At 42.3% G+C, this 11779-nt stretch overlaps 1 long non-coding RNA gene across 2 annotated transcripts in view; it reads right to left on the bottom strand.

Annotated features, from left to right (window-relative positions):
* Positions 1–2094: 2094 nt before the first annotated feature.
* The window catches only part of LOC114487342 (uncharacterized), a 78945-nt gene continuing 69260 nt past the window's right edge, over positions 2095–11779 (bottom strand). The window contains exons 3-5 of one of the 2 annotated variants that reach the window (XR_003682378.2): positions 5404–5653; positions 4092–4449; positions 2095–2612 (exon numbers count right to left, since the gene is read on the bottom strand). This is a non-coding gene — a long non-coding RNA (uncharacterized lncRNA). Of the gene's footprint in view, positions 2613–4091; positions 5654–11779 lie in introns of both variants that reach the window. The other variant, XR_003682376.2, reaches the window with a different exon arrangement.

Here is an 11779-nt window from a genome sequence, read left to right as displayed (position 1 = left end):
TGTTTCTCCTTGGATTTATCCTGTATGGGACTCTCTGTGCTTCCTGGACTTGATTAACTATTTCCTTTCCCATATTAGAGAAGTTTTCAACTATAATCTCTTCAAATATGTTTTCAGTCCCTTTCTTTTTCTCTTCTTCTGGGACCCCTATAATTAGAATGTTGGTGCATTTTATCTTGTCCCGGAGGTCTCTAAGACTGTTCTCAATTGTTTTCATTCTTTTTTCTTTATTCTGCTGTGCAGTAGTTATTTCCACGATTTTATCTTCCAGGTCACTTATCCGTTCTTCTGCCTCAGTTATTCTGCTATTGATCCCTTCTAGAGAATTTTAATTTTAATTTATTGTGTTGCTCATCGTTGCTTGCTTCCTCTTTATTTCTTCTAGGTCCTTGTTAACTGTTTCTTGCAATTTGTCTATTCTACTTCCAAGAATTTGGATCATCTTTACTATCATTATTGTGAATTCTTTTTCAGGTAGACTTCCTATTTCCTCTTCATTTGTTGAGTCTGGTGTATTTTTATCTTGCTCCTTCATCTGCTGTGTTTTTTTCTGTTTTCTCATTTTGCTTATCTTACTGTGTTTGGGGTCTCCTTTTTTCAGGCTGCAGGTTCGTAGTTACCATTGTTTTTGGTGACTGTCCCCAGTGGCTAAGGTTGGTTCAGTGTGTTGAGTAGGTTTCCTGGTTGGGGGGACTAGTGCCTATGTTCTGCTGGATGAAGCTGGATCTTGTCTTTCTGGTGGGCAGGTCCACGTCTGGTGGTGTGTTTGGGGACGTTGGTAGCCTTATTATGATTTTAGGCTCTGTGGCCTTATTATGATTTTAGGCAGCCTCTCTGCTAATGGATGGGGTTGTGTTCCTGTCTTGCTAGTTGTTTGGCATAGGGTGTCCAGCACTGTAGCTTGCTGGTCGTTGAATGAAGCTGGGTCTTGGCATTGAGATGGAGATCTCTGGGAGATTCTTGCTGTTTGATATTATGTGGAGCTGGGAGGTCTCTTGTGGACCAGTGTCCTGAAGTTGGCTCTCCCACCTCAGAGGCACAGCCCTGACACCTGGATGGAGCACCAAGAGCCTTTCATCCACACGGCTCAGAATAAAAGGTAGAAAAAATAGGAAGAAAGAAAGAAAGGAAGGAAGGAAGGAAGGAAGAAGATAAAATAAAATAGAAGAAAATGAAGTTATTAAAATAAAAAATATTATTAAGAAAAAAATTTTAAAAAGTAAAAAAAAAAAAAAAAAAAAAAAAGCCAGACGGATGGAACCCTAGGACAAACGGTTAAAGCAAAGCTATACAGACAAAATCACACACAGAAGCATACACATACACACTCACAAAAAGAGAAAAAGGGGAAAAAAATATATCTTTCTCCCTAAGTCCACCTCCTCAGTTAGGGATGATTCGTTATCTATTTAGGTATTCCACAGATGCAGGGTACATGAAGTTGATTGTGGAGATTTAATCCGCTGCTCCTGAGGCTGCTGGGAGAGATTTCCCTTTCTCTTCTTTGTTCGCACAGCTCCCGGGGTTCAGCTTTGGATTTGGCCCCGCCTCTGCGTGTAGGTCGCCTGAGGGTATCTGTTCTTCGCTCAGACAGGACGGGGTTAAAGGAGCATCTTATTCGGGGGCTCGGGCTCACTCAGGCAGGGGGGAGGGAGGGGTACAGATGCGGGGCGAGCGTGCGGCGGCAGAGGCCTGCGTGACGTTGCACCAGCCTGAGGCGCGCCGTGCGTTCTCCCAGGGAAGTCGTCCCTGGATCCCGGGACCCTGGCAGTGGCGGGCTGCACAGGCTCCCGGGAGGGGAGGTGTGGAGAGTGACCTGTGCTTTCACACAAGCTTCTTGGTGGCTGCAGCAGCGGCCTTAGCGTCTCATGCCCGTCTCTGGGGTCCGCGCTGATAGCCGCGGCTCGCGCCCGTCTCTGGAGCTCCTTTAAGCGGCGCTCTTAATCCCCTCTTCTCGCTCACCCGGAAAGAAAGAGGCAAGAAAAAGTCTGTCGCTTCGGCAGCTCCAGACTTTTTCCGGACTCCCTCCCGGCTAGCCGTGGCGCACTAACCCCTTAAGGCTGTGTTCACACAGCCAACCCGAGTCCTCTCCCGGCTTCCGACCGAAACCCAAACCGAGCCTCAGCTCCCAGCCCCCCGCCTGCCCCGGAGGGTGAGCAGACAAGCCTCTCGGGCTGGTGAGTGCTGGTCGGCACCGATCCTCTGTGCGGGAATCTCTCCGCTTTGCCCTCCGCACCCTGTGGCTGCGCTCTCCTCCGCGGCTCCGAAGCTTCCCCCTCCGCCACCCGCAGTCTCCGCCCGCGAAGGGGCTTCTAGTGTGTGGAAACCTTTCCTCCTTCACAGCTCCCTCCCACTGGTGCAGGTCCCGTCCCTATTCCTTTGTCTCTGTTTTTTCTTTTTTCTTTTGCCCTACCCAGGTACGTGGGGGGTTTCTTGCCTTTTGGGATGTCTGAGGTCTTCTGCCAGCGTTCAGTAGGTGTTCTATAGGAGCTGTTCCACACGTAGATGTATTTCTGATGTATTTGTGGAGAGGAAGGTGATCTCCGCGTCTTTCTCTTCCGCCATCTTGAAGCTCCTCCTGTCATATATTTTATTTGATCTTCACAATGACCCTGTGAGGCATGTAGGAGAATCTGATATTATTTCCACTTTACAAAGGAGGGCAGCAAAGGTAAGGGAATCAGAGTCAAAGTCACTTAAAATTTCCAGATATTTTGCCTTCTAATTCAATTCTATTGTCATCCTGTTATTTTGCTATTATTTCTGAAAAATTACTGGTGAAAAGTATCCATTCTTAAAAAATTGATTACAAGAATGTAATTGATTACAGGAATATAAAAGAGCTGCAGGAGGCTGAGGGGGTCTTGATTTGTCTTCATTATCTCGTACAGTAGTTCCTGTACTTGGAATATAAACAATCCAGGCTGATCATTTAACATCACAGATTTGATTATATTATTGCTCTGTATGAAACTTTTCAATGGCTTCACACTGCTTCCAGGGTCAAAAACAAAATCCTTAACAAGTCTCCCACCCTGTAGAGTTTACGTCTTGACTTCCAAACTCTAATCCTGATAAGGACCAGGCAATTAAGTTAAATGAGTGAGCTGGTTGGGTGTAAGATGAAATGGCAACTGGCCTTACCTGCAGTAGTGGAAATTGATAGAAAGTGGTGGGGACTGCGATGGCCCGGGGAGTGTTGACAGTGGACAGTCAGTATTTGGTTTGTTGCCATGCAGTCATGCAGACCCAGTGTGGCCAGATCTTACAACTTTCTTAGAGAAGCAGAAATTTGGATATTTTGTGTGAATTTTATTTATTTTTTAATATTGGCAATTAATTCACACTTTTAATAAGCTATTTTTTAGAGCAGTTTTAGGTTCACAACAAAATTGAGAGGAAAGTACAGAGATTTCTCATATACCTACTGTCCCCACTCATGCATAGCCTTGCCCCACTATCAACATCAGTCACCGGAATGGTGTATTTGTTACAATCCATGAACCTACATTGACAGGTCATAATCACCCAAAGCGCATAGTTTACATAGGAGTCCACTCTTGGTGTTTTACATTCTATGGGTTTGGACAAATGTATAATGACATGTATCCACCATTATAGTATCATACAGAATGGTTTCACTGGCCTAAAACCCTCTGCACAACTAATTCAAATTTAAAAACCAGTTGGGCCAAAATTAGTGTGAATCAGAGAAAACAGAACATGTTGATCATGTCCCTAGGGAACAGGGACTCCCTGCATGTTTCTCCTGCCTTACCCTATGTCCCTCTATACTCCAGCTGTACTGAACATCTTCCAGTACCTCTAATGGCATGGCTCTCAACCCTGGTTGCACATGAGAATTACTGGTGAATTGGAAGAAAAAAAAATGATGTGTGGTTTCCACCTCTACGTGTTTCTTTATGGGTCCCCAGGTGATTCTCATGTGCAGCCAGGATTGAGAACATGTAATTGCCAACTGAACTTCCCACCTCCAGCTTTGCCCTCCTCTGGGCAATTTTCCACACTATTACAAGAGGAAGCTTCTAAAAACATAAATCTGATCAAGTCGCTCCCCTGTTCAAACCCACCTTTGGCTGCTCCTTGCCATCAGGATACATTCTTTTGAATAATCGGAAAGTCCTTCAAGAGCTGGCTCCTGTCAAGAGCCTTCCAGCCTCATCCCTTCCCCTCACTGCCTCTGCTCCTTTCCACATGAATGCACTTTGTTTCAGCTACCCTTGATTTCTTGATTCTGGATGTTCCGTGGATTTCCATGCATGCGCTATACTCTTTCACCCATGAGCCTTTGAACACGTGCAACTGGAGGGGCTTGAATCAAAGTGGTCACCAGGGCACTGCTGGAGAGGGAGTTGGGGCTTGAGAGGGTCTGACGCGGTGCAGGGAGGTGACCAACACTAGTACCATCCTCAAAAAGATGGAAAACTCCTTAAAGGCAGAGATTACAGTTAGTATTGCCAGTTTCCCTTTCTCCTATCCCTCAGGGCCAAGCCTTGAGGATATGAAGCAAATTCTAATTAGAATTACATTCTCTGGAAATATTCCCTAGTTTGTTTAGTTATTTTGGAAGGGAGCAGCAGGTCTAAAGTATTAGAATTAAAGGAAAATGTGGCAGGTTCTGGAAAGTACAAGTAATTCTACAAGTCTGAACCTGAATGATTCTGTGACCTCTTCCAGGGATCTCGGGTTCTGGCTTCACATAGCTGAAACAGCATCTAACTGAGAAAGTTAAATATAATTTTGTTTATGGTTAGTGAATTACATCCTCTAAGAATCTCTTAAGAGACTGTAGGAAAGAGAAGAAGGAAGGGTGAAATGACAAACATCCAGGGGATGGGGGTGACCTTTATATTGCAATTTATAGCCTTCTTTGGGAATTCTAACCATCAAGGAGGCCCTTTGCCCAACAGTTCAAGCTTTTATCCAGCAAATGTGAAGTCCTTGCTTCTGTTATGTAGATGAAAAGCAAGGTTCTCCTGGGGTCACACAGCAGGAGCTTGACATTTGGGGAATGTGATTGATGAGTTCTGTCCTCCCACAGAGGAGTTCCATGGTGAGAGAGGACTCCAGAAGCCAAATAGCCAAGGGACATTCCAAACCAAACATCTGCAATGAAATGCAGAAACTGTTGAGCTGTGCCAGACCCAGCTAGACACACAGCCCTGTGTTCCCATGAGAACATCTCCCAGCCAGACTTTCCACCATTAAAACAGCTGTTTTTAATTCCAGCTTTCTCCCGAGAAGACTCCTTTGATAACATCTGAGGGGGAAGGGATCACATAAATTGTGTAAGTTTCTCAGCTTTCCTGTCACCTGGTAGAAATCCAAGCCCCAAGGGCATGCACTGTAGAAATCCAGGCAAATTCAGAGTTTAGGCATCACCTGAGATGAGTGAATCAGATGAGGTACCATTCCAGGGCATCATGAGGGCCCAGGCAACCTGATGTTGAGGCAAGTCTTTGGCGGGGAGGGGCCACAGGGAATAAGATATTCCAAAGAAGAAAAGAGCATGGGCAGGAGAGTTCCTTAAAGGCACCTAGCCTACTTCCCAATTTTCTCCAGGACTGGCCAACCTTCAGAGTCATTATCAAATCCATTATCTTTGTCCCTCCTCTATTCTTCTCTTAGGACCCTATAGAAAAAAATATTAACAGCGAAGATTAGGCCCAACAGACATAAGCAGAACACTAAATTTCACCCTGATTTTTTTTTTCATCAATGAATTGTTTAGATTGTCTAAATTGTTAAATTTTTGTTTTAAACCTTTAAAAATTAAAGTATGGCATGTATACAGTAAAGGGAATAAATTGTAAGTTTGAGAAATATATATAAGGGCACAAATTATCATTGAATGAACCCATCCAAATAACCACCTACCACCCAGGCCAAGAAAAAGAATATTACCTTTATCCCAAAGCTTCATTGTGTACATTTCTTTTTCTTTTTTGGCCACGCTACGTGGCATGTGGGATCTTCGTTCCCCAACCAGGGATCCAACCTGTGCCCCCTGCAGTGGAAGCACAGAGTCCTAACCACTGGATGGCCAGGGAAGTACCTCTTTGTTTGTTTTTTTCATTTGTTTTTGTTTCTTGCCAACAGTTCATTGATTTTAAGTACATGTATACTGTTGTGCAACCTTCACCACAATCCAGTTTTAGAACACTCCTATTGTGCCAAAAAGTCCCCTCTTGCCCGTCTGCAGTCATTGTCTACTCTTGCCTTCAACCCAGGCAACCACTGATCTGCTCTCTCTCTATGGTTCTACCATTTCTAGGAATTTCATATAAATGGAATCATAATACATAGTCTCCTTTCCTTAGCATAATATTTTTGAAGGTCATCCTTTTTTTTTTTTTTGCATGCACCAATAATTTGTTCCTTTTATTGCTAATAAATACTACATTGTATAGATATACCACAACCATTTATCTCTTCACTAGTTGGTGGACATTTGGATTGTTTCCAATTTGGGGCTCTTAAGGATAATGCCAGGACTTCTCTGGTAGCGCAGTGGTTAAGAATCCACCTCTCAACGCAAGGGACACAGGTTCTATCCCTGGTCTGGGAAGATCCCACATGCCGCAGAGCAACCAAGCCCGTGCACCACAACTACTCAGCCCACGTGCCGCAACTACTGAAGCCCGTGCGCCTAGAGCCCGTGCTCCGCAACAACAGAAGCCACTGCAACGAGAAGCCCACACACAGCAACGAAGAGTAGCCCCCGCTCACCACAACTAGAGAAAGCCCACGCGCAGCAATGAAGACCCAACACAGCCAATAAATAAATACATTAAAAAAAAAAAGGAATAACACCATTTGGAATACTTGTGAGCAAGTATTTGTGTAGACATATATTTTCATTTCTCATGGATACATAGGTAGAAGTGGAATTGCTAGGTTGTAAAGTATATTTAACTTAAGAAACTGCTAAGCTTTTCCAAAGTAACTATCATTGTACACTTTAACCAGCAATGTATGAGGGTTCCAATTTCCCCATAACCTCAACAACACTTGTTATATTCTGTCTTTTTGCTTATAGGCATTCTAGTGAGTCTGTTGTGGATTCTCTGTAGTATTAACCTGCATTTCCCTAATGATTAATGATGTTGAGCATCTCTGAGTGTGATTATTAGCCACTTGAATATTTTCTTTGATGAAATGTTTACTCAAGTCTTTTGCCTATTTTTTATTAGATTTTTTTTGTCTGATTAAGTTGTAAGAGTTCTTTTTGTGCTCTGGATACAGGTCCTTTATCAGATATATGATTTACAAATATTTTGTCCTAATCTATACCTTAATCATTTTCTTAATGATGTCTTTTGAAGTGAAAAACTTGAATTTTTATTGATACATAATTCACAGAACATAAAATTTACCCTCTTAAAGTGTAAAATGAAGTGGTTTTTAGTACAGTCAAATGTTGTGCAACCACTCCCACTATCCAATTCCAGAACATTTCTATCATCCCTCAGAAGAAACCCTGTTCTCATTAGCAGTCACCCCCATTCCTACCTCTTCACCCCCTGAACCACTAATTTATATTCTGTCTCCGTAGATTTGCTCATTCTAGACATTTCATATAAATGGAATGGTATAATATGTGGCCTTCTGTTTCTGGCTTCTTTTATTTAGCATAAAGTTTTCAAGGTTGTAGCATGTATCATTACTTCATTCCTTTTTATGGCTGAATAATACTCCATTGTATGGGTATGCCACATTTTATTTATCCATTCCTCAAAGTATAAGTATTTGGGTTGTTTCCACTTTTTGACTATTGTGAATGCTTCTATGAACACCTATGGGCAAGTTTTTGCATGGACATATGCTTTCAATTCTCTTGGATCTATACCCAGAATTACAAAGCCATGTTGTAACTCTAACTTTTTTGAGAAGTGCCAAATTTTTTTCCACAGCAGATGCAACATTTTATAGTAATAACAGCAATGTACAGGGGTTCCAATTTCTCCACATCCTAGCCAACATTTGTCATTTTCCATTTTTTGATTCTAGCCATTCTAATGGGTGTGTGGTTGTATCTCATGTGGTTTTTTTGTTTTTGTTTTTGTTTTTTGCGGTACGCGGGTTTCTCACTGCCGTGGGCTCTCCCACTGCGGAGCGCAGGCTCCGGACATGCAGGCTCAGCGGCCATGGCTCACGGGCCCAGCCGCTCCACGGCATGTGGGATCTTCCCAGACCGGGGCACGAACCCGTGTGCCCTGCATCGGCAGGCGGACTCTCAACCACTGCGCCACCAGGGAAGCCCTATCATGTGGTTTTGACCTGCATTTCCCTAAAGAGTAAGGGATCTTCGCAGACCGGGGCACGAACCCGTGTGCCCTGCATCGGCAGGCGGACTCTCAACCACTGCGCCACCAGGGAAGCCCTATCATGTGGTTTTGACCTGCATTTCCCTAAAGAGTAATGATGTTGAGTTTGTTGGCCATTTGTTTGTCTTCTTTGGAAAAATGTTTTTTCAAATCCTTTGCCCATTTAAAAATTAGGTTATTTGTCTTTTTATTGTTGAGTTGTAAGAGTTCTCTATATATTCTGGATACTAGACTCTTATCAGATGTATGATTGCAAATATTTTCTCTCCTGTAGGTTGTCTTTTCACTTTCTTGATGGTGTCTTTTGAAGTACAAAAGTTTAATTTTGTTTAAGTCCAACTTATCAATTATCTCTTTTATAGATCATACTTTTTCTGTCTGAAGAAATCTGTGCCTAACCCAAGGTCATAAATATTTTCTCTTAGGTTTTCTTCCAGATGTTTTTTACAGTTTCAGTTCTTACCTGTAGGTCTATGATCCATTTTAAGTTGGTTTTTGTGTATGGTATGAGGTAAGGGTCTAAATTCTTACTCTAATTCTCCTCCCCTTTCTACTCCTCCTTTTCTTTCTTTTTCTCCTTCTGCCTCTTCTTCTTCTTCTCCTTCCCCTTCTCCTTCTCCTCCTTCTTCTTCTCCTTCATGCGTATGTGTGTGTGTAGATATCCAATCAGCATTACTTGTTGAAAAGAATATCCTTTCTGCATTGAATTGCCTTGGTACATTTATCAAAGATCAACTGACCATAAAGGAGGGTTTATTTCTGCACTCTCTATTCTGTTCCATTGATCTACATGTTTATCCTTATGCACTGTCATGATTATTGTAGATTTAGAATAGCTGCCTTAAAATCAGGTAATGTAAGTCTTCCAACATATTCTTTTCAAAATTGTTTTGGCTAGATGTGTTAAATACAACTGAATTGTACACTTTAAAATGGTTAAGTGTTGCATCCAAATTGGAAGGGAAGAAGTAAAACTGTCACTGTTTGCAGATGACATAATATTATATATAGAAAACCCTAAAGTCTCCACCAAAAAACTATTAGAACCAATAAATGAATTCAGGAAAATTTCAGGATACAAAATTAATATACAGAAATTTGTTGGTTTTTTTTATACACTAATAATGTACTATCAGAAAGAGAAAACAAGAAAACAATCCCATTTAAAATCACATCAAAGAGAATAAAATACCTTGGAATAAACTTAACCAAAGAGGTGAATCACTGATAAATGCTTGTTGTTTTAAGCAGCTACATTTTGGAGTAATTTGTTACACAGCAATAGATAACCATTACAACTATAGATTTCCACTGTTCCTATCTGAAGGTCTAGCAATTTTTCAAGAATAAATGTTTCCTAATTTGTTTTCTGCCTGTGGTCAATTTCCAGAGCCCTAACACTTTAGTTTATTTTTTAAATAATTTTATCCAGTTTTATACTTGTTTTGTTTTTGCCAAGAAGATTCACCAACCTCTTCACACAGCCATAGCCAGAAGTCCCTAAGGCTGCCTGATTTTTACCTTATGCATAAACTCCATTCAAAATAATCTCATGGCAGTCCTCTTTAGTTTGCATAAACATTTCCTAAAGAAAGAGAAATTGTTTATTACACTGACCAGGCTTCCAAGGTAATACCGTCATTTCATCACAGCCCCAAACAATCAGCCCCCCAAATGGTGACCTGAACTTCCCAGCTTTTGAGGAAACCACCCAAACCAAAACCCCTGCCCAGGCAATCTAAAAACACAGGAGTTCACCTTAACTACTTCATGAATTTTGTGCCATTATACAAGAGACCCTAAAAAAAGAAACAAATTGTAATGTATTTTGAATTTTAAGTAACACTTCAATTTAAAGAATGTTCTGGGAGAAACACTGATTGGCTTGAGTAGCAGACTGGGAGTAGGTGGGATAAAGCAACATGACTTCAGGGTCCTTGAAGAGAAACCAAGTTTTTAGATGCTTGGATTCAAAGAGGAAACAATTATAATAGAAAGATATGGGGATGGAGATTCCAGAAAAAGGAAGGACCAGACAGCAAGTATTTCTGGTTCAACTCAAAGTAAGACCCTTTGATTCACAAAATAATTTTGGCTGATGCCCTGTAAACCTTGGCCTTTGTTGCCCTTATTTATGATGCAGGGATAATGATCAAATACCACCCGCTTGTGCCAATGAGCCAGGCCTGCCAATTACAGAGCAGATGCCAGGACGGGCGTTGGGAATGCGGGATGAACGCCGCTGGATAAACAAAGAGGAATTGATGGGAGTTTCCCAAGCACTAGCCTCAGTTTTCTGCCCTGAAGCCTCTTGTCACATCATGGCCAACCTTGAGGGCATAGCCAGGTAAAGAAGGCAACTTTACAAAATGGACGGATTTTTTACCGGGCATTTTCATATTTTCATGAATTTGGGAACATTCATTTTGTGGCAGCCTCCTCCACCCTTGGGGCTTCCGCACTTCTTAGCAGCCAACCACTTAAGCTAATGAAGCCCCCGCTCCACGTCCATCTCTATCACACGATGATGCTTTATTGTTTACCAGGCACTTACCTATTTCTTTGTCTGTTTATTATCTGTTTTGCCTTCGTTGGAGTGTAATCCTGGGGCAGCATAAATCTGACTGTATTCTTCTCAGCACAGTGCTTGACCAGTAGTAGGCATGTAGTAAATAATTGAGTTGATGACTCAGAAGAACTCTAAAAAATTTTCCAACTCAGGCATCTCTTTTAATATACATACTGGACAATTCTATTTCAAAGTCTGACACATACTTCAACCTTGCAGTGATGAAAATGAAATTCTTTTTGTCCCTGCCCTTCCCTCCAGCCAATGGCAAAGCCAAGAACTTGGGAGTCATTTTCCATCCTGACCTCTCTCCTGGATTCCTGGAGCAGCCTCCTGTTGAAACTGCCTACTGCTGTGTTCTCTCTTAGGTTTATCTCCTGAGTGACCTTCTGAAACAAGTTTGATCACATCATACCATGGCTGAAAACTCCAGGGTGGGCATTTAGGTTGCTTCCATGACCTGGCTATTGTAAATAGTGCTGCAGTGAACATTGGGGTGCATGTGTCTTTTTGAATTATGGTTTTCTTAGGGTATATGCCCAGTAGTGGGACTGCTGGGTCAAATGGTAATTCTATTTTTAGTTTTTTTTTTTTTTTTCTTTTTTTGCGGTACGTGGGCCTCTCACTGTTGTGACCTCTCCCGTTGCAGAGCACAGGCTCCAGACGCGCAGGCTCAGCGGCCATGGCTCACGGGCCTAGCCGCCCCGTGGCATGTGCGATCTTCCCGGACCGGGGCACGAACCCGTGTCCCCTGCATTGGCAGGCAGACTCTCAACCACTGCGCCACCAGGGAAGCCCTATTTTTAGTTTTTAAAGGAACCTCCATACTGTTCTCCATAGTGGCTGCATCAATTTACATTCC

Source organism: Physeter macrocephalus, chromosome 12 (genome assembly GCF_002837175.3).
Source record: "Physeter macrocephalus isolate SW-GA chromosome 12, ASM283717v5, whole genome shotgun sequence".
Taxonomy (NCBI): domain Eukaryota; kingdom Metazoa; phylum Chordata; class Mammalia; order Artiodactyla; family Physeteridae; genus Physeter; species Physeter macrocephalus.
This window is presented reverse-complemented; position numbering and strand designations above follow the sequence as displayed.